This window comes from Ahaetulla prasina, chromosome 2 (assembly GCF_028640845.1).
Source record: "Ahaetulla prasina isolate Xishuangbanna chromosome 2, ASM2864084v1, whole genome shotgun sequence".
Taxonomy (NCBI): Eukaryota; Metazoa; Chordata; class Lepidosauria; order Squamata; family Colubridae; genus Ahaetulla; species Ahaetulla prasina.
In genome coordinates this window covers 278,807,469-278,831,631 of record NC_080540.1, presented here as the reverse complement: position 1 = coordinate 278,831,631, position 24,163 = coordinate 278,807,469, and the positions used below count along the sequence as shown (strand labels likewise).

Here is a 24,163-nt window from a genome sequence, read left to right as displayed (position 1 = left end):
TTTTCAGAGGAGAATATCAAAAGTGGCCTTCAGAACGAGCTATCAGAAAACTTAGGAGAAGAAAGAAATGTGGTGATTGAAGGCTTCCAACATTAAGCAAGGAGTCTCGGAAAGCACGTCAACAAACTGAGGGAAAAATCACAAAAAAGGAAATGAGAGATATTTTTAATAAGATCATAGAAATCACGTCAACTAGTTTTAACTGTGTTTCCTTTTCTTTTTCTTATCTCAAGTCTTTAATTTCTTTGGCTTAGTCTATCCTGCTCCTTTTCTGCGGTCTGCTCAGTGTTGCTTACACCAAAAGGAAATACGTTGATGGCTGCGTCTGCAAGCGTGTCAGAGAAATCGTAGGATTATTATTACAGCTAAGAAGGTCAGACAATTCAAGAAAAATCACAGACGTGGTCTAATAGAGGCCACAGAAGTTAAAGGAAGAGGTACCATAAATGCCGTATAAAGCCCTTTGCAAATAGGATGATAGAATGACAGTAGGATAAGATCATTTGGAGAAATAACAACATATTCAGGAGTGGACTTTGCTAAAAAGTGCAATTGTTGTTGTTAGTTTTGAAGTCATGTCTGACACATCACAACCCCATGGACAATGTTCCTCCAGGCCTTCCTGTTCTCTACCATCCCCCGGAGTCCATTTAAGCTCAGGCAGACTGCTTCAGTGACTCCATCCAGCCACATAATTCTCTGTCGTCCCCTTCTTCTTTTGCCCTCAATCTTTCCCAGCATTAGGTTCTTCTCAAGTGAGTCCTTCCTTCTCATTAGGTGGCCAAAGTATTTCAGTTTCATCTTCAGGATCTGGCCTTCTAGAGAGCAGTCAGGGTTTATCTCCTCTAGGACTTACCGGTTTGATCGCCTTGCAGTCCAAGGGACTCGCAGGAGTCTTCTCCAGCACCATAGTTCAAAGGCCTCAATTCTTTGGTGCTCAGCCTTTCTTACGGTCCAACTTTTACAGCCATACATTGCAACTGGAAAACCATAGCCTTGACTATATGCACTTTCGTTGGCAGGGTGATGTCTCTGCTTTTTAGTATGCTCTCTAGCTTTGCCATAGCTTTCCTCCCCAGGAGCAAGCATCTTTTAATTTCTTGGCTGCAGTGCCCATCTGCGATGATCTTGGAGCCCAGGAAAATAAAATCTGTCACTACCTCCATTTCTTCCCCATCTATTTACCAGGCATTGAGAGGGCTGGATGTCATGATATTAGTTTTCTTAATGTTGAGTTTCAAGCCAACTTTTGCACTTTCCTCCTTCACCCAAAAAGTGCAATCCCCAAAGGCAAAAGCCAAGGACTGATAACATATCCTCTGAATTGTTCAAATCTGTAGGAAAAGAGGAGTCAGTGATAACCACAAACAATGAAACAAAATTGTCCTAGAATTGATGGGGGAAAAATCAGTACTTACAGTAATTAACCAGTGGAACAGCTCACCTTCAGAAGTTGTGGATGCTCTTTCACTGGAGGTTTTTAAGAAGAAACTGGACAGCCATTTGTCCAAAATGTTATAGGGTCTCTTGCTTGAGCTTTGGGGTTGACTAGAAGACCTCCAAGGCCCCTTCCAACTATGTCATTCTGTTATTCTGTTAATATTAAAGATGGGAGTCAGGAAAAAAAATGCTCATATTAACAAACCATTGCTTAATATCTTATATAAAAAAAAGAATAGAATCCATACACACAGAAGTACCAAAGGAACTAATGTAAGATAGATGAAATTAAGTTACTAGCATAAAATAAATGCAGGGAAATGCAAGTGAATACAAGAAACAAGTTTATCTTTGCTTCATTTTTTATGACAACAGAGCCCTCATTCACATCAGAATGAGACATGAATATAGGAAATAAGCTTTGCAACATAGAAGAAGCTCCTGTAAGACATAAATTTAGAGAAACAAACTGGTTTAGAACAGTGGTGAGTTTCACTTACCTTTGCTACTGGTTCGCTCGTATGTGCGCCCCTTCTGCGCATGCGCAGAGCGTATTTGATGATGTCTGGGCATGTGGGTGGAGCCTCCCATCGCTGCTGCTACTGGTTCGCCCAAATCGGGCAAACCGGTAGCAACCCACCACTGGTTTAGAATAAGAAAAGAAAAATATATTGTGTCTCCATATCCATTTAACGTAAACAAGAAAAATGGTTCAGTTGAATGGAGTCAAACATGGTAGTTGAACCATTGATACTGTGGGGAACACTGATGGCACAACTTTGTGAACTGAAAGTAAAGACAAACTCATAAGAGCTTTTTATGAAATAAAAAAAATGGAAAGTGAACAATCCAAGTTAATTTTCTATGGAGATTCTCAGTCATTCAGGTCATGGTTGCCCCAAAGATGCTTTTTAAAGAGGCAATTGGACCGTCTGGTTTTTCTTTGAAGATGTTTCACTTCTCATCCAAGAAGGACAACAATGACCTGGATGACTGAGAATCTCCATAGACATTTAGCTATGCATGTTACAGAGTTAAAGAAGCTTCTTGGATGAGAAGCATAACATCTTCAAAGAAAAGCCAGAAAGTCCAGTTGTCTCTTGAAAAAGCATATTTGGGGACAATCCAAGTTAATGTTAAATATTAAGAAGAAAATAGGATAGAGCTGTATTTGATTGGATTTTGTCAAAACTCCATTTTAGATGAGTTTTGGTGGTCTAATTGTTAGTTGACAATATTAATACTACACTGTTCTGCACATGAGGTAGATGGAGGTTACAATTCATAAATTAATTAAAGAAATATTCTGATCCTCACCACAATCCTATAAATTATGTTTTTGTCAACTTTATGCCTTTTTTTCCCCTTCAAAAATGTTCTGCTCCATTTAAATTAAGAAACTTGAGTGTATCCAGGAAAATTAGAATGGATATGTTATTAATGTCCACGTAGCTCATGCTTATGGGCTCTTTCATTGTTAGAGGGAACATTTGATCTTCTCCAGTAACTGTTGAAAAAAATCCCACCACTGTTTTTGTGATAAAACTGATTTGACCATGTTAAACTTAAAATGTTTGTGTGTCTCTATGTGAATGGGTTAATATTAAAGTCATGGTAATTTTATCTGGATAGAACGAGGAAACATCTATCAGTATTTTTTTTAACTCTCTCAGACAATTTTTTATTTTTTTAAGGGATTGCAAGTTATAATATATGAGAGGGTGTACAACTATCTGTTAGGATCGATTTTGTTTGCCTTATTCAATCTGAGCTATCCACATCCTTTAAATCAGGGATGTCCAACCTTAGCAACTTTAAGACCTGTGGACTTCAACTCCCAGAATTCCTCAGCCAGATTCTGGGAGTTGAGAAGTCCACAAGTCTTAAAGTTGCAAGGTTGGACACTCCTGTCTTAAATAGTTCCAGTAAACATTTTAATTTTTTAAAATAATTTAAATGTAAACAATTTAAACAAATTTTAAATTAATTGGTTTAAATAATGAGAAAAATCCAACATTATTTTTTTATTTTATTTAAAGCTAATGAAGTATTTTCATGCATGTTCCAAAGCCATGGAAATGTTGTGAAAGGATAGAATTTCTACATGTTTGAACCTGGAGATTTCAGCATCTGATTCATCCTGATAGTGATGAGTACATGACTCTATTTCTTCACCTTATCAGCTTCACATCTGTTTATATATTAGCTTGTGTGATCTCATTTCTGCATTTAGGTGCATTTTGAGAATGCCCATGTGAAAAATTTATTTCAAATATATCTATTTGTTGAAGGTATTTCTCTGTCAAATTATGTATTTGAGCACTTCCGGTGGCACCGTAGGTGTTGAAGACGGTCTTTTCAGACCGCCAGCCCCGCGATCACGTACAGCCATTCAGACAGCGAAAATCAGCTGTCTGGCGGCTCGGAAACCTTTCCCTTGGGAGAAGAGGGAAAGGTGAGCAATTGGGTAGAGGTAGAGCTCCCCAAAAAGCCCCAGGAACAATTCTGGGGCTAGAAGGGTGAGAGCTCCCTGGAAAGCCCAACAGTGCTCCGGATTCGGGACATTTTTGCTTTTAAGCAGAACAAAACACTACGAACACCTCTGCTTCAAGATGAAGATTTAACTTGATTAAAGCAGACAGAGCAATGACAGGAGTGCTGGCAATGGCAAGTACCAGAGCTTAACTCCGTTCCCGGATTGTATTCAAGAAGAAAAAAGGAAATGGCGCCTCACTTAAAAGGGTGTGAAAGTGAAACTTAAGGAAGTATTTGTTAACATTGTTGCACTCTCAGTCTTCTTTAAATTTGCTGGATTTTACATTTACATGAAGAGATTTTAAAGTGAAAAGTGGAAGGACTATAGAATTGATTTACCTAACCCAAATACAGAGTTTATGACAAGATTTGAAGATTTTTTGAACTTATTGAGACGGTTGTAAGGTATAAAATTAAAGTGAAAAATGGCTTCTAAGCAAACAAAGCTTGGTGTTATTAAGGATGTTGGGACTTTGTCAGTTTAAATGCAAAAACTACAAGAAGATTTGAAGGAATTTTTAAAAGGTCTTTTAGAAGAAGCTCTAGACTTTCAAACCTCTGTTATAGATCAAAAATTTACGGAGCTTGAAGAGGAAATATCTCAAATAAAAGACATTATTGAAACTAGGAATAAGGATGTAAGGGAAGATGTGGTGGCAATATTTCAAAGATTATTTGATTACACGGTTCAGTTGGATGGAAGAGTGGAAGAAATTAATCAAGCTAATGTGAATTTGGAAAATAAAATAGAGGAGGTTCAGACAAAGATGAACAGGGTAGACGAAGAGTTATTTTTGTTGCAATATAGATCGATGGAGTTTGCCCTGAGAATGAGAGGTCTCAAAGAAAATAAGCACGAGAAACTAAAAGATATTTTTGCAGATGCTTTTGCACATATATTTGGAGAACAACCAGCAGAATTTGTAACTCAAATCGAAAAAATTTATCGTGTTAATTCCTGGGTTGCCAGACAGAGACAGTTACCAAGAGATGTTGTTATCTATTTTACAACTAGGAAGATTCTGAATGAAATTTTACAAGTATCTTATAAAAATAAAATTCAAATATCAGGACAAGCGATGTTAGTGTTCAGAGAAATTCCTCCTAAAATGTTAAGATCTAGAAAGGAGTTTACTTTCTTGGTGGATGAACTTAGAAATCATCAGATGCAGTATAGATGGGATGTTCCAGCTAGATTAACAGTAAATTATAAAGGAGGAAAATATCATCTTAACACAGTTTTTAAAGCAAGAGATTTTTATACTAATGTATTAAAGGCTGGAAGTCCACCACAGCTAGAAGTTAAGATGGCAAGTGAAGTAGAGATTGGAAAAAAGTGGGAGAAGGAAGTAAAGCACACACAATTTAAAGTTGGGATGGTAATTGCTGAAGAAGAAACACTGGAAAAATTAGGGGATTTAAATGAGCAAAGATTGATTTGAACAGATATTAAACGAAAAGAACAAAGAATAAAGAAGCAGCAATATCAAGCGAAAAGAGTTTCTTTTTATGGGAAAGGGAAAATCATAACTGAAATTTTTGAATATATTTAAAAAGTATTGTGTATGTGTTTAAATTGTGAAGAAGTATTTGTAGTAATATTATTTGAATTGGGAATATAAGGTGTTGATAAAAATAGAATAAGGAATGGAATTAATTAAGTTTTATAAAATGTTTCGTAGATGATCTGGAATTTAAATGTAATGTTACTTGATTATATATGGTGGATTTGTTAAAAACTAAGTTATTCTGGATAAAAATTGATTACGGGCTATATAAGGTGTTGATAAAAATAGAATAAGAAATGGAATTAGTTAAGGACTGTATGATAAAAGGGGAAATTGGGCTAAATATTAAATGTATATAAGTTAAAAATTTAAGAGGAAAACTTCGTAAAATGTCTACGAGATGATATCTAGATTCTAAATACTGGCGTGTATGTATTTGAAACTATAACTTAAATGTTGAAGATCTGGTTGGGCTGATACTATGTATTATTATATATGATGGATATGTAAATTTGTTGGATTATACAAAATATTTTGAAGAAGAAGATAATGTTTAAGGGCGTAAATTGATTTTAGATTAAATATTAGTAGCTAGATTACCGGCAGTGCAATATTGGAAGATGGAACATTTGCCTATCATTGAAGACTGGACGCTAAAAGCAATGAATTTATTGGAGAAGGCAGGAATCTCAGCATACCAGAAAGACTATCCACAAGAAAGATGTATATTGGAAAGGAGAAGATGGATTGACTATTTTGAAAACAAATATTGTTTATAGATTAAGAACTATCAAATAGCCTATGAATGAATAGAATGTACTGTATATTTTCTTTTCTTTTTCTTTTTCTTTACTATGGAGAAGGGGAGTTAAGGTTCTAGGGTATGGATGGGAGTCAATGGATAGTTTGTGTATTCTAGCTTATGATTGTTAGATATTATACCCTGTATATTGCTCTGGGAAGTCTTGGGGGGAGGGATTGGGTGAAGGGGGGAGGGGGGAGGGAAAAGGGTGAGGGTTGGTGGGAAGAGAAGGGGATGTATGGGTAAAAAAATTTTGTAAAACTTTTTTAACAAAAAAAATATGTATTTGAGAGGGAAAATTCATTCATTTGTAGTGAATTTTATGAATGAATGAATAGAGGGACACGGTGGCTCAGTGGCTAAGATGCTGAGCTTGTCGATCGAAAAGTCGGCAGTTCAGAGGTTCAAATCCCCAATACCATGTAACAGAGTGAGCTCCCATTACTTGTCCCAGCTTCTGCCAACCTAGTCGTTTGAAAGTACGTAAAAAATGCAAGTAGAAAAATAGGGACCACCCTTGGTGGGAAGGTTACAGCATTCCGTGCGCCTTTGGTGTTTAGTCATGCCGGCCACATGACCACAGAGACGTCTTCAGAAAGTGCTGGCTCTTCAGGTTTGAAATGGAGATGAGCACTGCCTCCTAGAGTCGGGAATGACTAGCACATATGTGCAAGGGGAACCTTTACTTTTACCTAATGAATTTTATTTCTAAATATCCGCTCTAGAATATCTTTATCCTAAAGCATTCATAGCTGTATCATACAATTTTAAGAGGTGTGAAATTCAGTTAGTGTCTGCATCCATCCCTATATAAATCGAAAGGAAGTGGAGTGGGTGGGCTCAGAGTGCCCCCTTTCTGAAAGAGATATTGTGTTCACGTTCGAAATATTTGATTGAAATGTCAGGCTTGGCTTTTAAAAAGTAATCTTTCTCCAGTCCTACTCCGGAAAAGGGCAATCAATAGGTGAAAAGTTCATTCGAGCTCAAAGCAATCAAGCAATGTGCATTATTTATTTATTTATTTATTTAATTTAATTTTTATACCGCCCTTCTCCCGAAGGACTCAGGGCGGTGTACAGGCATAATAAAAACCAGCAATACAATATACAAATTTAAAATCCAATTTAAAAAACTTATTTAAATTAGCCCAATGATTAAAATTTACTCTACTAAAACCCCATTTAAAATTAATAAATTTAAAATTTAAAATCCCAATTTAAGCCAGCCCCGCGCGAATAAAAAGGTGAGTCTTGAGTTCGCGACGAAATGTCCGAAGGTCAGGAATTTGGCGTAAGCCCGGAAGCCTGCTCCAGAGTGTGGAGCCCCACAGAGAAGGCCCTTCCTGGGGCCGCCAGCCGACATTGTTTGGCGGACGGCACCCTGAGAAGTCCCTCTGTGGGAGCGACGGGTCGGTGGGAGGCGTATGGTAACAGCAGGCGGTCCCGTAAGTACCCAGGTCCTAAGCCATGGAGCGCTTTAAAGGTCATAACCAACACCTTAAAGTGCACCCGGGAGGCCACAGGCAGCCAGTGCAGTCTGCGCAGGAGCGGTGTTACATGGGAGCTACGTGTAGCTCCCTCTATCACCCGCGCAGCTGCATTCTGGACTAACTGAAGCCTCCGAGCGCACTTCAGGGGGAGCCCCATGTAGAGAGCATTACAGTAATCCAAGCGAGAGGTAACGAGCGCATGAGTGACCGTGCATAAGGCATCCCGATCAAGGAAGGGGCGCAACTGCCGGACCAGGCGAACCTGGTGGAACCCAGAGACGGCCGTCAAATGATCGTCAAACGACAGCCGATCATCCAGAAGGACACCCAAGTTGCGCACCCTATCCTTTGGGGCCAGTAACTCGCCCCCAACAGCCAGCCGCGGCTGCAGCTGACTGAATCGGGGTGCCGGCATCCACAGCCACTCCGTCTTGGAGGGATTAAGCTTGAGCCTGTTTCTCCCCATCCAGACCCGTACAGCCTCCAAACACCGGGACAGCACTTCAACAGCTTCATTGGGGTGGTCCGGGGTGGAAAAGTACAGCTGAGTGTCGTCAGCGTACTGCTGGTATCTCACCCCGAAACCACTGATGATCTCACCCAGCGGCTTCATGTAGATGTTGAACAGCAGGGGCGAGAGAATCGACCCCTGAGGGACCCCACAAGTGAGGCCCCTCGCGGTCGACCTCTGCCCCCCTGTCAACACCGTCTGCGACCGGTCGGAGAGATAGGAGGAGAACCACCGATATACGGTGCCTCCCACTCCCAATCCCTCCAACCGGCGCAGCAGGATACCATGATCGATGGTATCGAACGCCGCTGAGAGGTCTAATAGGACCAGGGCAGAGGAATATCCCTTGTCCCTGGCCCTCCAGAGATCATCCACCAATGCGACCAAAGCTGTCTCCGTGCTGTATCCGGGTCGGAAGCCGGACTGGAACGGGTCTAGATAGACATCTTCATCCAGGTGTTGGGGCAGCTGTCGCGCCACGGCACTCTCTACATTAAAGATTCTGTTAATTTTATTTCTAAAGAAATTCTAAAACATTATTTCTGGGAGGAAAGGAATGAGCCATAACTTGTATGGAATCTATCCCTATTGCTAGATACCATATAACTACAATATTTCTACTGTACTCAAAGCTTAAGGTTCGATCTACTTAAGGCAGAAAAAACTTTTCAATTAATTTTTGTTTTAATCTCCCTTGTCACAGTATTATTGTTTGGATGGGTTTAGCTTACTTTTGTTGCTAATTTTATAGCATTAGACCAGGGGTGTCAAGCTCACGTCATCACATGACGTATCGCGACTTTCCCCCCCCTTCGCTAAACTGGGCATAGGTGTGGCCAGCATGTGACACATCTGGCCCACAGGCCGCAATTTTGACACCTCTGGATTAGATTCTCAAGAACAGACAAATCCTATGAGATAAATTGGACTACTGTTTGTGGCTTGAACCTGTGTTCTTCAATTCTAATCCAACACTTACCTTATATATCAACTTAACTTATACTGGCTCTCAAATTTGCAAACATCAGACCTGCACCATTTATATTTCTTCTTCATTTAATATGCTGTTTACTCCTTAGTTTCTAATCTGAACTGAATGACTAATTTCTTTCAGATAACATTATTAGACTTCTGTTATTCTTTGGGTTTTTTTACTATTCCCCAAAGAAATGACTTCAAATGATTTCAATTCTATGTGCTTTATGCATGTTGATTTTTTTAAAAAAACTCTTTTAATTAACATAATTAAATGTGTAGTACTCAGATTAAATTTACTAAAATTAACTTTTAAAGATCTAATTTTTCATTTCCCGTAGTATTTAAACCATAGTCCTGAATCTATCTGGTAACAATTTTCTCAAATGTTCCTACTAGCTTGTGGGCTTGAGCTATAGAGGAGATGGAATAAAAGACCCAAAGTTTCACGTGATGGCAAGATGGAATTTGAAATTGAAAGCATTCTACCTGCCGTGTTGTCCACTGTAAGACTTCAACAAGACCAACATATTGTGTCTTTATGGATGGAACAAGGCTTGAGTTTACCTATTGGAAGTGGTGGGGTTCAAATAATTTAACAACCAGTTTTCTGCCCTAATGACTGACTGGGTGGGCTTGGCCATGGTGGGCATGGCCAGGGGGTGTGACAGGCAGCACTCGGCCTCCTGCACACACACCCTGGGAGCAAAAACAGGTTGTCGGGGACATGCCACACACACCCCGTGCCCACTTTGGCCCTAGTAGACCTCCCTGCACTTACCTAGGAGCCAAAACAGGGCATGTGGGGACTCCTGGAAAGAGTGGGGTGGGACAGAGCCAGCCAGCAATTTAACAATCGGTTTGCCCGAATCAGCTTGAACCAGCTGAATCCCACCACTGCCTATTGGTTTGACTGCTTGAATGTGCAAGGTTTTGTAAATTGAAAGTTTCTCTACCCCCCCTCCCACCATTTTGAGCAACTGCCTATCTCTTCCAAATACTAAGAGCTCAGATTGACTCACAGCAATAACAGGCAGTCTTCCATCCAAAAAGACTACAGGTGCAACGCTAGTAAATTTTAACAATTGCTTCGATACCCTGAGCCAATATGTTCTGTGCAGTTCTCTGTGGGTACAGAATACATATGAAATGGTATCAGGGGTGAAATTAGCCTTGGCAGTGGGTATAAATCAAGGCTTTTATAACTGGGATTCTTTTGCACTCACTCCACTCCGTAAATTCTTGCTTTTAAAGAGAGAGTCAAATTCCCAATGGAAGAAGAAAATCAATTACTTAATGCTTTCTAAAAGAAACTCACACAGAAGGTGGGAGGAAACTGTCATTTAAAGCTTTAATTTATAGATGTTCAATCCAAAATATTAGCTGGGTTTGCCTCTGAACATATGTAACCTATTAAGAGAGGAGCATTTCAGACTTTGGCTTGCAACATTCGTCTCTCCCGGACAGGAAACGGAAACCAAAATTTTTACTTTTGCAATTGGCTATAAGATTTTTTTTTATGAGCTATCTTGGTCTATTTAATAAATGGGTGATACGTTAACCCAAGGAAGAAGTTAATATTAAATGTTTCTTCTTATACAAGAATAGATTTGCAAAATAGATACGTTGCACCAAAACATTCACTTTGGTATCCTATGGCGAAAGAAAAGATAGCAGGTTTAAGTGATCAGAAGGCATATAGGAAGAAGCCTTGTTGACTCAATATTTTAACAACTATATACTGAATATTAACTTTTCACTCTTAGCATGTTGACCTCACACCATTTTATGAGGTATCATTTCAGGGCAATGATACATGAATACCCAATCTAATAGTTGGGTTTCCTATCAATTAACAGTAGATAACCCAACCCACTGATGACTATTCTAGGGTAGGAGTTGTACCTGAATTTAATACCTATTGATCCCCCCCTCTCTCAATCTCTCTCTTGCTCTCTCTCTCTCTGTCTCTCTCTCTCTTTTCACTCACCCATCCAACCATGCATCCATTCACCAACCCATAATTCTTATTTGTGTTATGTATGTATTTATGTATGTATGTATGTATGTATGTATTTCACCTTCTTTTTATTTTTTAATATATGCATCATCTGACTGGGCTATCAAGCTACAGTCAGGGGGAAAAAATAACCCGTATTTATTTCAATCAGCACTTTCCCCCAAAGTCTACATGGGGGATCATATGCATGAAGAAGAAAAGAACAGGTTCCTTCCAGTCCGGCCAGCCTTTCTAAGGCTTTGAAGACCTGGTTTTGTCATTGAGCCTGGGGCCCTAGAGGTATAGAGGGCGATATTAATTATGGCAGTTGGTTGATACCGCTCCCTTGCTATTGATATTATTTATAATTTTCTTAAATTGCTTTTATTCTATTCTTAAATACTGCATTGTTAGCTTCTCATAATCATGTCTTCAGAATGAGTGGCCATGTAAAATAGAACAGAACAGAATAGAATTTTTTATTGGCCAAGTGTGATTGGACACACAAGGAATTTGTCTTGGTGCATACACTCTCAGTGTACATAAAAGAAAAGATACCTTCATCAAGAATCATAAAGTACAACACTTAATGATAATCATAGGGTACAAATAAGCAATCAAGAAACAATCAATATCAATATAAATCAAGCAACAAAGTTACAGTCATACAGTCAATGAATAAATGAATGAATGAATGAATGAATGAATGAATAATAAGCTTAAATTTGAGAGTTCTCACTGGTATTGCAGTTCTGTCTCATTCTTTCTTATATCCCTCCCTGAAGTCTATTTTCCCTGCAAATCCTTTTTGTTAGGCAAAAATACTATTGTTTTGCCTTCTCTCATCCCACATGTGTGTGATATGCATTTTCCCTGCTTTACAGTCTCACTAGCACATGCACATCAATGTCTGTATGCATGTGTGCATACAATAGCCAGGATTCTTAGAAGTTTGATATTCTAGAGCAAAGAGAAAATAAACAGGTATCTCTAGTAGTTCTTTCATCCAAACAAGGCTCAGGAATTAGTGACTGGCTAAGAAGGGGCATTTCCATTGTAGCTATTCTGTATCAATTAAAGATGTAGGGAAGGAGTGGCAGAACTTGAGGTGGAGTTAAAAGAAGAACTTGCCTAGAATAGCCATTAGGAGACTACAGTAGTGGCCAAAATTGTGGAAACCTTTTGGGAAAAGTGTATTTTCTAAAACTAGCTAATAACACCACTTTTTTTTTAGTAGTAGCATAAAATTATATATCAATGGAAAGATAATTTAATCAAGAATGTAATGCAATAACTTTTATGAAGGATTTTTTATTAGAATAGCAGTTACAGTATAAAGAAGAAAAGTGAAACACGTAGAAAAAATGAGATATACAAAAATTATCACCATAGGAAAAAAACGAGATATACAAAAATAATCACATCAGTTAATACTTTTCGAGGTTTAATTAGCATGGCAGTCACAGAAGATTCAGCCGGTTTGGACCGGTTCAGACAAACCATTAGCTCCGACGATCAGCTAGGAGAGAACCAGTTCGCTCTGACGAGCAGGTGTCCCCGCCTACCCATCCCTGCGCTTTACTTACCTTTATCCTCTCAGCTGATTTGTGCAGCAAAGTGGATTGCCATGCCTCAGCTGTGGTACTCCCCAGAAGTAATGTGGAAGGTTAGTTTTGTTAAAACTGCATGCATGCGCAGTGAGAAGCACACAATCACTGAATTGGGATCAAGATAATGAGGTAGAAATGGGGACGTTGCAAGCACACGTCTTCATCTAGGTAGAAGGAGTGTTGTGCAAACATGTCAATGTTTCAATTGCTGATCCCAGAGAACAGATCCATATTCTGTTATGACTGCATTTCCACAGACAATTAAGTCTTACTGTTTTAATTTCAAGTACTTATCTCTGACTTTCTCTTGAAACTGATTGTGAGCAATCCAATAATTCAAATAAATTGGGTTGGAGCGCAAACTGGAGGTAGAACTGATTAGTGCCGTGTAAAGAAGAATAGAATAAAAGCAACGTTAGATGCTTCCTTGACACTGCTCAGACTTCTACCCTGTTTCCCCCAAAATAAGACATCCCCTGATAATAAGCCCAATCGGGCTTTCAAGCGCATGGCAATAAGGCCAAGCGCTTATTTCGAGGTTCAAAAAAATATAAAACAGGATCTTATTTTCGGGGAAACACGGTAGGTCCTAGTAAATTTATCTTTAAGGGACTGGAAACCAAAAAAAAAAAAAAATAGGACTGCAGGAAGAATTGACAAAACTGCTCCTTGCCTTCAGCTCCAGCATAATGTGAATTATTACGGGAAAAATTAAGTGTTCCATTAAAACTGATGTGACTTAAAAGCACATAATGTTAGGATATGCTTTCAACTTTATAAGCCTTGCTGCAGCCTTTGAAAAATAGCTTTTAAATTCTTCTTCTCTGCTTAAATGGCAAAACAAGGTCAACCCTAATTTCTTTTCTTTTAACCAAAGGAACCAAATCCAATGCATTTAGAATGACCATTTGGTAATTCAGTCCTAAAGTGGAACCAAATATTTGGCATTGTGTGGGCTTTTCCAGACTTCATACGTAACACTTAATATTTTTCACATCCATAACACATCTGATTTCATTGTTGAATAATTTAATAACTTCCAGTAATCCTTCTGTTACATTATTCTCTTGGAATGGTTATTAGTATTTTTCTATGTTGTAATGGTTAACTTCAGTTAGATGTGTTATATTATTTCAACATATCAATACCTATATATATATCTCATATAATTTCTTTCAAGATTCTATCTGTGGTTTATATGCTGTAAAGGTATAATTGAGAACCGTGGAGAAATTAATTTGGTTGGTATTTTAATGTGAATTTCCCCAATCTCCCTTTTTTTAATTTATGTATGAGCTGAAACAAAGTTACTTTTTGAAATACACTTTTGAATACATTTTAAACTTAAAAATTTAAATTTAAATAAAGGAAAGGTGAAGATTCCAAACAAGTTCAGAACTTCTTTTTAATAAAAAATAGTCTGTAATTTAATTAACCACTGCTATTCGACACAACCAAGAGCTTTGACCAATTCTAAGAAAAGTATTCCTACAGCACTGTCCCTGATCTTATTAAATTAAAATTTTAAAATATTTTTCATACAAGTTCTGGATTTATCTAATTCCATATCTTTTAATGCAGTGACAAAAGAGTGGTACATTTCTATTTTTCTGGTGGTTTTAGGGTAATCTCATCTCAAAAAGTATTCTGAACATTGAGCTTTCAAGTGATTTTTCTAAAAGCTTATTTACTAAAATATCAAGCACCTATAATTGGTGACATTATTTTCCCCTGATTGGTGACAAGGTTATCCAACAGTTGTTGTTTTCATTTCTGATGTGAAATGATTTAGGACATGCTTGATTTCCATTTTGGTAAAAAAACCTTCTGTTTTTCCCCCTTATCTTTTCCAATTTACTTCTGTCATAGCATACTTCTTCCCACTGTTACACTTATTCATTTTTCTGCCTATATTACTATTGTGAATGCCGTACTTGCTTTATCATTTGCATTTTTATTTCCATCCCCCTTTGCAACAATTTTTGACTTATTTCACAGAGCCAGTCCACTGTGATGTAAGCTCCTTTCCTTTTGAATGTGTGCACCTACAAATGGGATGGGATGTGTATCACAATGCTGCACTGCTCTTTTGTCATTTGATTAAAACCTGCATTCATAACCTATATGTTATGAATATATCAGATCATATATTTCAGCTGTATCACAACTGCTGTATATACAGTACATCAGTCTCCACATATCTTTCATTTATTGTGATGTTTTCCTTGCAGAATTCTTCCTTCAGATCAGAAGAAACAGAGCACTGAATCCAGAAGACAACCTGCAGTGAAGAAGGAAACTTCCCAATTTCTATCTCTGTATTCTTAACGAATTAAAGGCAATTCCTTCATTTCAAAGATCAATGGGGAAAAACTCTCTTTCCTTCTGTGAAAATAAGGTACTAGAAGTGGATTTTGTTGCTGCTTCTAAATAGTTGGGATGTTACAGTTGTCTCTGTTTTGTTCCTTCCTCAGAATATCATTTTTCCTTGAAAGAGGTCATAGAATTTTCTACCTTATTCATATTTTAATCATTCACATTACTTTTATGAGTATCCTTTCCCCCTTCCCCAATTTCTATAATAAGAGCGTTCGGATGGTGATAGTGCTTAGAAGTATTCACAGCTGAGTTTAGTGTTCCAAATACTTGATTCATGTTTTTCTTGCACCCATGTAACACAAAAGTAGTTGCGAAAAGTGTTTGGAAAGTTCACAATAATCCAGAATGTGGAAGCGAGGTCCTCAGCCAAGATCAGTTATCGGGAAGATGTGTTACAATAATCATTCATATTACTGATAGTTCATCACTGTTTCTTAGAGTTTTCAGTTGTTGATTTCTGACACTCTCTATGAAGTTTTTCAACTTCATACGTTTTCTTTTTGAACTATTTTTCTAGAGCACTGTGCATATCTAAGTTAAAAGCTACTCTATTCTGGAGGGAAGACATTTTTTCAGTGAATGATTTCACTGAAAATATACTTCAGGCAATCAAACCTAAAATGTTATTGAGATTTGCCTGATACAGTTTGCAGTTGATTTTTAGAGGAACACGGCTGCCATCCTCTGGATAGGCAGAGAAGGAATTCTCAAGTCACTAAGTTTTCCCCACCTTCAACTCTTTCTACATTTTCTCCCCACTCTCTTCCTACAAGTGTCAAATGAATTTGCAGAATTTGCATTTAGAATGGCAATGAATGGGAAGGTCCCCAGAACATTTGATTTTCATTACACAACAAAATAAAACTTATAAAAAACCATTGCTGGAACTGGGTATGTCTAGTTTCATGAAAAAAAGAACTAGGGGTGACATGATAGCAGTGTTTCAATATCTCAGGGGCTGCCACAAAGAAGAGGGAGTCAAGCTATTCTCCAAAGCACCTGAGGGAAGGACAAGAAGCAATGGGTGGAAACTAATCAAGGAGAGAAGCAACTTAGAACTGAGGAGAAATTTCCTGACAGAACAATTAATCAGTGGAACAACTCGCCTCCAGAAGTTGTGAATGCTCCAATACTGGAAGTTTTTAAGAAGAGATTGGACAACCATTTGTCTGAAGTGGTATAGGGTTTCCTGCTTAAACAGGGGGTTGGACTAGAAGACCTCCAAGGTCCCTTCCAACTATGTTATTCTATTCTATTCTTTCTATTCTAAAGAGTTGTCAACTGTTACTATAGACAGAATAGAATTATTGTTGGGAAAAATGGAAAAAATGTACCTCTGGCTGAGGGACTCTGGGAGTTGCTGGCTGAGGGACTCTGGGGTTTAAGTCCACAAGTCTTAAAGGGACCAAGGTTGGAGACCCTTGATTTAGAGAGTGTTCTCAGTATTGAACAGACAAAATTTGCTCAGACAAAGAGAGAGAAATTTCTCCTCTAAGGTATTTAACTTAGTTGAAGATACTATCTGAAGCAATGTAATCAGCACTTTATTTATTTATTTATTTATTTATTTATTTATTCAAATTTATATACCGCCCTATCTCCCGAAGGACTCAGGGTGGTTCACAGGCAAATAAAACAGCATATATATACAAATTAAGAAAACCATTAAGAAAACATATTCAAAAAGCCTGATTATTAAAATAATATAGATATTAAAACCAATTAAAACCCCTATAAAATTTAAAAATTTAAAATTAGAAAATTTAAAAAACTAGTCCAGTCCCGCGCAGATAAATAGGTGTGTTTTAAGCTCGCGACGGAAGGTTCGGAGGTCTGGAAGCTGGCGGAGTCCTGGGGGGAGTTCGTTCCAGAGGGTGGGAGCCCCCACAGAGAAGGCCCTTCCCCTGGGCGTCGCCAGACGGCACTGTCTAGCTGACGGCACCCTGAGGAGTCCCTCTCTGTGAGAGCGCACGGGCCGGTGAGAGGTATCCGGTAGCAGTAGACGGTCCCGTAAGTAGCCCGGCCCTATGCCATGGAGCGCTTTAAAGGTGGTTACCAGAACCTTGAAGCGCACCCGGAAGGCCACAGGTAGCCAGTGCAGTCTGCGCAGGATAGGTGTCATACGGGAGCCACGAGGGGCTCCCTCTATAACCCCCGCAGCCGCATTCTGAACTAACTGCAGTCTCCGGATGCCCTTCAAGGGGAGCCCCATGTAGAGAGCATTGCAATAATCCAGGCGAGACGTCACGAGGGCGTGAGTGACCGTGCACAGGGCATCCCGGTCTAGAAAGGGGCGCAACTGGCGCACCAGGCGAACCTGGTAAAAAGCTCTCCTGGAGACGGCCGCCAAATGATCTTCAAAAGACAGCCGTTCATCCAGGAGGACGCCCAAGTTGCGCACCCTCTCCATCGGGGCCAGTGACTCGCCCCCGACAGTCAGCCGTGGACTCAGCTGACTGTACCGGGATGCCGGCATCCACAGCCACTCTGTCTTGGAGGGATTGAGCTTGAGCCTGTTTCTCCCCATCCAGACCCGTACGGCCTCCAAGCACCGGGACAGCACTTGATAGCTTCGTTGGGGTGGCCCGGTGTGAAAAGTACAGCTGGGTGTCATCAGCGTACAGCTGGTACCTCACACCAAAGCCACTGATGATCTCACCCAGCGGCTTCATATAGATGTTGAACAGAAGGGGCGAGAGGATCGACCCCTGCGGCACCCCACAAGTGAGGCGCCTCGGAGCCGACCTCTGCCCCCCTGTCAACACCGTCTGCGACCGATCGGAGAGATAGGAGGAGAACCACCGATAAACGGTGCCTCCCACTCCCAATCCCTCCAACCGGTGCAGCAGGATACCATGGTCGATGGTATCAAAAGCCGCTGAGAGGTCTAATAGGACCAGGGCAGAGGAACAACCCCTATCCCTGGCCCTCCAGAGATCATCCACCAACGCGACCAAAGCCGTCTCAGTGCTGTAACCGGGTCGGAAACCGGACTGGAACGGGTCTAGATAGACAGTTTCCTCCAGGTGCAAGGGAAACTGATATGCCACCATACTCTCTACAACCTTCGCCGCGAAGCGAAGGTTGGAGACCGGACGATAATTACCTAAAACAGCCGGGTCCAGGGAAGGCTTCTTGAGGAGGGGTCTCACCACCGCCTCTTTCAAGGTGGCTGGGAAGACTCCCTCCACCAAGGAAGCGCTCGTAATAGCCTGGAGCCAGCCTCGTGTCACCTCCTGAGTGGCCAGTACCAACCAGGAGGGGCACGGGTCCAGTAAACACGTAGTAGCATTCAGCCTACCCAACAACCTGTCCATGTCCTCGGGAGCCACAGGGTCAAACTCATCCCACAAAATGTCACCAAGACCACCCTCAGATGTCCCATCTGAGTCACCGCAATTCTGGTCCAGACCGTCCCGAAGCTGAACGATTTTATCGTATAGATAACCGTTAAACTCCTCAGCACGTCCCTGCAACGGGTCATCCCGCTCCCCTTGATGAAGGAGGGAACGAGTCACCCAAACAGGGCGGCTGGGCGGTTATCTGCCGATGCAATGAGGGAGGAGGCGAGCTACGCCTCGCTTCCTCAATGCCACTAGGTAAGCCCTATTATAGGACTTCACTAGTGTCCGATCAGCCTCGAACGGCTAGACCTCCAGGAACTCTCTAGGCGTCTTCTCCGGCGCTTCATCCTCTCAGCTCCTCGGAGAACCAAGGAGCCGGTTGGGACCTGCGCCGGGTCAGAGGTCGCAAAGGCACGACACGGTCTAGGGCCCCACCGTGGCCTGTTCCCAGGCCGCAACAAGTTCCTCAGCCATGCCGTGAGCCAGACTCTCAGGAAGTGGCCCAAGCTCCGTCCGAACCTCTCCGGTCCATCAGGCGCCTGGGACGGAACCAACGATCGGCTCCGCCTCCCTGCGGTGTTGAATGGCGGTCAGAAAGTCCAGGCGAAGGAGAGAGTGATCTGACCATGACAAAGGTTCAATGACTATTTCCTTCAAGTCCAGATCTCTCAACCACTGACCAGAGACAAAAATCAAATCCAAAGTGCCTCCCCCAATGTGAGTAGGGCCATCAACTACTTGGGTCAGGTCCAAGGCCGTCATGGAAGCCATGAACTCCCGAGCTGCTGTCGATGACGAGCCGGACGATGGCAAGTTAAAGTCCCCCATGACTAAAAGTCTGGGGATCTCAACTGCCACCCCAGCAAGCACCTCCAGGAGCTCGGGCAGGGCAGCTGTCACGCAGCAAGGAGCCAGGTACGCGACCAGCAAGCCCATCTGACACCTATGACCCCATCTCACAAAGAGGGATTCGCACCCGGCAATCTGAGGTACAGTGGTCTCCCTCGGCTCCAGACTCTCTCTAATCACAACCGCCACCCCCCCACCCCTACCCTGAGCCAATATGTTCTGTGCAGTTCTCTGTGGGTACAGAATACATATGAAATGGTATCAGGGGTGAAATTAGCCTTGGCAGTGGGTATAAATCAAGGCTTTTATAACTGGGATTCTTTTGCACTCACTCCACTCCGTAAATTCTTGCTTTTAAAGAGAGAGTCAAATTCCCAATGGAAGAAGAAAATCAATTACTTAATGCTTTCTAAAAGAAACTCACACAGAAGGTGGGAGGAAACTGTCATTTAAAGCTTTAATTTATAGATGTTCAATCCAAAATATTAGCTGGGTTTGCCTCTGAACATATGTAACCTATTAAGAGAGGAGCATTTCAGACTTTGGCTTGCAACATTCGTCTCTCCCGGACAGGAAACGGAAACCAAAATTTTTACTTTTGCAATTGGCTATAAGATTTTTTTTTATGAGCTATCTTGGTCTATTTAATAAATGGGTGATACGTTAACCCAAGGAAGAAGTTAATATTAAATGTTTCTTCTTATACAAGAATAGATTTGCAAAATAGATACGTTGCACCAAAACATTCACTTTGGTATCCTATGGCGAAAGAAAAGATAGCAGGTTTAAGTGATCAGAAGGCATATAGGAAGAAGCCTTGTTGACTCAATATTTTAACAACTATATACTGAATATTAACTTTTCACTCTTAGCATGTTGACCTCACACCATTTTATGAGGTATCATTTCAGGGCAATGATACATGAATACCCAATCTAATAGTTGGGTTTCCTATCAATTAACAGTAGATAACCCAACCCACTGATGACTATTCTAGGGTAGGAGTTGTACCTGAATTTAATACCTATTGATCCCCCCCTCTCTCAATCTCTCTCTTGCTCTCTCTCTCTCTGTCTCTCTCTCTCTTTTCACTCACCCATCCAACCATGCATCCATTCACCAACCCATAATTCTTATTTGTGTTATGTATGTATGTATGTATGTATATATGTATGTATGTATGTATGTATTTCACCTTCTTTTTATTTTTTAATATATGCATCATCTGACTGGGCTATCAAGCTACAGTCAGGGGGAAAAAATAACCCGTATTTATTTCAATCAGCACTTTCCCCCAAAGTCTACATGGGGGATCATATGCATGAAGAAGAAAAGAACAGGTTCCTTCCAGTCCGGCCAGCCTTTCTAAGGCTTTGAAGACCTGGTTTTGTCATTGAGCCTGGGGCCCTAGAGGTATAGAGGGCGATATTAATTATGGCAGTTGGTTGATACCGCTCCCTTGCTATTGATATTATTTATAATTTTCTTAAATTGCTTTTATTCTATTCTTAAATACTGCATTGTTAGCTTCTCATAATCATGTCTTCAGAATGAGTGGCCATGTAAAATAGAACAGAACAGAATAGAATTTTTTATTGGCCAAGTGTGATTGGACACACAAGGAATTTGTCTTGGTGCATACACTCTCAGTGTACATAAAAGAAAAGATACCTTCATCAAGAATCATAAAGTACAACACTTAATGATAATCATAGGGTACAAATAAGCAATCAAGAAACAATCAATATCAATATAAATCAAGCAACAAAGTTACAGTCATACAGTCAATGAATAAATGAATGAATGAATGAATGAATGAATGAATAATAAGCTTAAATTTGAGAGTTCTCACTGGTATTGCAGTTCTGTCTCATTCTTTCTTATATCCCTCCCTGAAGTCTATTTTCCCTGCAAATCCTTTTTGTTAGGCAAAAATACTATTGTTTTGCCTTCTCTCATCCCACATGTGTGTGATATGCATTTTCCCTGCTTTACAGTCTCACTAGCACATGCACATCAATGTCTGTATGCATGTGTGCATACAATAGCCAGGATTCTTAGAAGTTTGATATTCTAGAGCAAAGAGAAAATAAACAGGTATCTCTAGTAGTTCTTTCATCCAAACAAGGCTCAGGAATTAGTGACTGGCTAAGAAGGGGCATTTCCATTGTAGCTATTCTGTATCAATTAAAGATGTAGGGAAGGAGTGGCAGAACTTGAGGTGGAGTTAAAAGAAGAACTTGCCTAGAATAGCCATTAGGAGACTACAGTAGTGGCCAAAATTGTGGAAACCTTTTGGGAAAAGTGTATTTTCTAAAACTAGCTAATAACACCACTTTTTTTTTAGTAGTAGCATAAAATTATATATCAATGGAAAGATAATTTAATCAAGAATGTAATGCAATAACTTTTATGAAGGATTTTTTATTAGAATAGCAGTTACAGTATAAAGAAGAAAAGTGAAACACGTAGAAAAAATGAGATATACAAAAATTATCACCATAGGAAAAAAACGAGATATACAAAAATAATCACATCAGTTAATACTTTTCGAGGTTTAATTAGCATGGCAGTCACAGAAGATTCAGCCGGTTTGGACCGGTTCAGACAAACCATTAGCTCCGACGATCAGCTAGGAGAGAACCAGTTCGCTCTGACGAGCAGGTGTCCCCGCCTACCCATCCCTGCGCTTTACTTACCTTTATCCTCTCAGCTGATTTGTGCAGCAAAGTGGATTGCCATGCCTCAGCTGTGGTACTCCCCAGAAGTAATGTGGAAGGTTAGTTTTGTTAAAACTGCATGCATGCGCAGTGAGAAGCACACAATCACTGAATTGGGATCAAGATAATGAGGTAGAAATGGGGACGTTGCAAGCACACGCCTTCATCTAGGTAGAAGGAGTGTTGTGCAAACATGTCAATGTTTCAATTGCTGATCCCAGAGAACAGATCCATATTCTGTTATGACTGCATTTCCACAGACAATTAAGTCTTACTGTTTTAATTTCAAGTACTTATCTCTGACTTTCTCTTGAAACTGATTGTGAGCAATCCAATAATTCAAATAAATTGGGTTGGAGCGCAAACTGGAGGTAGAACTGATTAGTGCCGTGTAAAGAAGAATAGAATAAAAGCAACGTTAGATGCTTCCTTGACACTGCTCAGACTTCTACCCTGTTTCCCCCAAAATAAGACATCCCCTGATAATAAGCCCAATCAGCTTTCAAGCGCATGGCAATAAGGCCAAGCGCTTTTTTCGAGGTTCAAAAAAATATAAAACAGGATCTTATTTTCGGGGAAACACGGTAGGTCCTAGTAAATTTATCTTTAAGGGACTGGAAACCAAAAAAAAAAAAAAATAGGACTGCAGGAAGAATTGACAAAACTGCTCCTTGCCTTCAGCTCCAGCATAATGTGAATTATTACGGGAAAAATTAAGTGTTCCATTAAAACTGATGTGACTTAAAAGCACATAATGTTAGGATATGCTTTCAACTTTATAAGCCTTGCTGCAGCCTTTGAAAAATAGCTTTTAAATTCTTCTTCTCTGCTTAAATGGCAAAACAAGGTCAACCCTAATTTCTTTTCTTTTAACCAAAGGAACCAAATCCAATGCATTTAGAATGACCATTTGGTAATTCAGTCCTAAAGTGGAACCAAATATTTGGCATTGTGTGGGCTTTTCCAGACTTCATACGTAACACTTAATATTTTTCACATCCATAACACATCTGGATTTCATTGTTGAATAATTTAATAACTTCCAGTAATCCTTCTGTTACATTATTCTCTTGGAATGGTTATTAGTATTTTTCTATGTTGTAATGGTTAACTTCAGTTAGATGTGTTATATTATTTCAACATATCAATACCTATATATATATCTCATATAATTTCTTTCAAGATTCTATCTGTGGTTTATATGCTGTAAAGGTATAATTGAGAACCGTGGAGAAATTAATTTGGTTGGTATTTTAATGTGAATTTCCCCAATCTCTCTTTTTTTAATTTATGTATGAGCTGAAACAAAGTTACTTTTTGAAATACACTTTTGAATACATTTTAAACTTAAAAATTTAAATTTAAATAAAGGAAAGGTGAAGATTCCAAACAAGTTCAGAACTTCTTTTTAATAAAAAATAGTCTGTAATTTAATTAACCACTGCTATTCGACACAACCAAGAGCTTTGACCAATTCTAAGAAAAGTATTCCTACAGCACTGTCCCTGATCTTATTAAATTAAAATTTTAAAATATTTTTCATACAAGTTCTGGATTTATCTAATTCCATATCTTTTAATGCAGTGACAAAAGAGTGGTACATTTCTATTTTTCTGGTGGTTTTAGGGTAATCTCATCTCAAAAAGTATTCTGAACATTGAGCTTTCAAGTGATTTTTCTAAAAGCTTATTTACTAAAATATCAAGCACCTATAATTGGTGACATTATTTTCCCCTGATTGGTGACAAGGTTATCCAACAGTTGTTGTTTTCATTTCTGATGTGAAATGATTTAGGACATGCTTGATTTCCATTTTGGTAAAAAAACCTTCTGTTTTTCCCCCTTATCTTTTCCAATTTACTTCTGTCATAGCATACTTCTTCCCACTGTTACACTTATTCATTTTTCTGCCTATATTACTATTGTGAATGCCGTACTTGCTTTATCATTTGCATTTTTATTTCCATCCCCCTTTGCAACAATTTTTGACTTATTTCACAGA

The 24,163-nt window shown here is 39.6% G+C and overlaps 1 long non-coding RNA gene across 1 annotated transcript in view; it reads right to left on the bottom strand.

The window, feature by feature from the left end:
* Window positions 1–266: 266 nt before the first annotated feature.
* Window positions 267–24,163, bottom strand: part of LOC131191663 (uncharacterized) — a 57,651-nt gene continuing 33,754 nt past the window's right edge. The window contains exons 2-5 of the long non-coding RNA XR_009153553.1: window positions 1,941–2,082; window positions 1,445–1,593; window positions 857–1,334; window positions 267–325 (exon numbers count right to left, since the gene is read on the bottom strand). This is a non-coding gene — a long non-coding RNA (uncharacterized LOC131191663). The remainder of the gene's footprint in view (window positions 326–856; window positions 1,335–1,444; window positions 1,594–1,940; window positions 2,083–24,163) is intronic.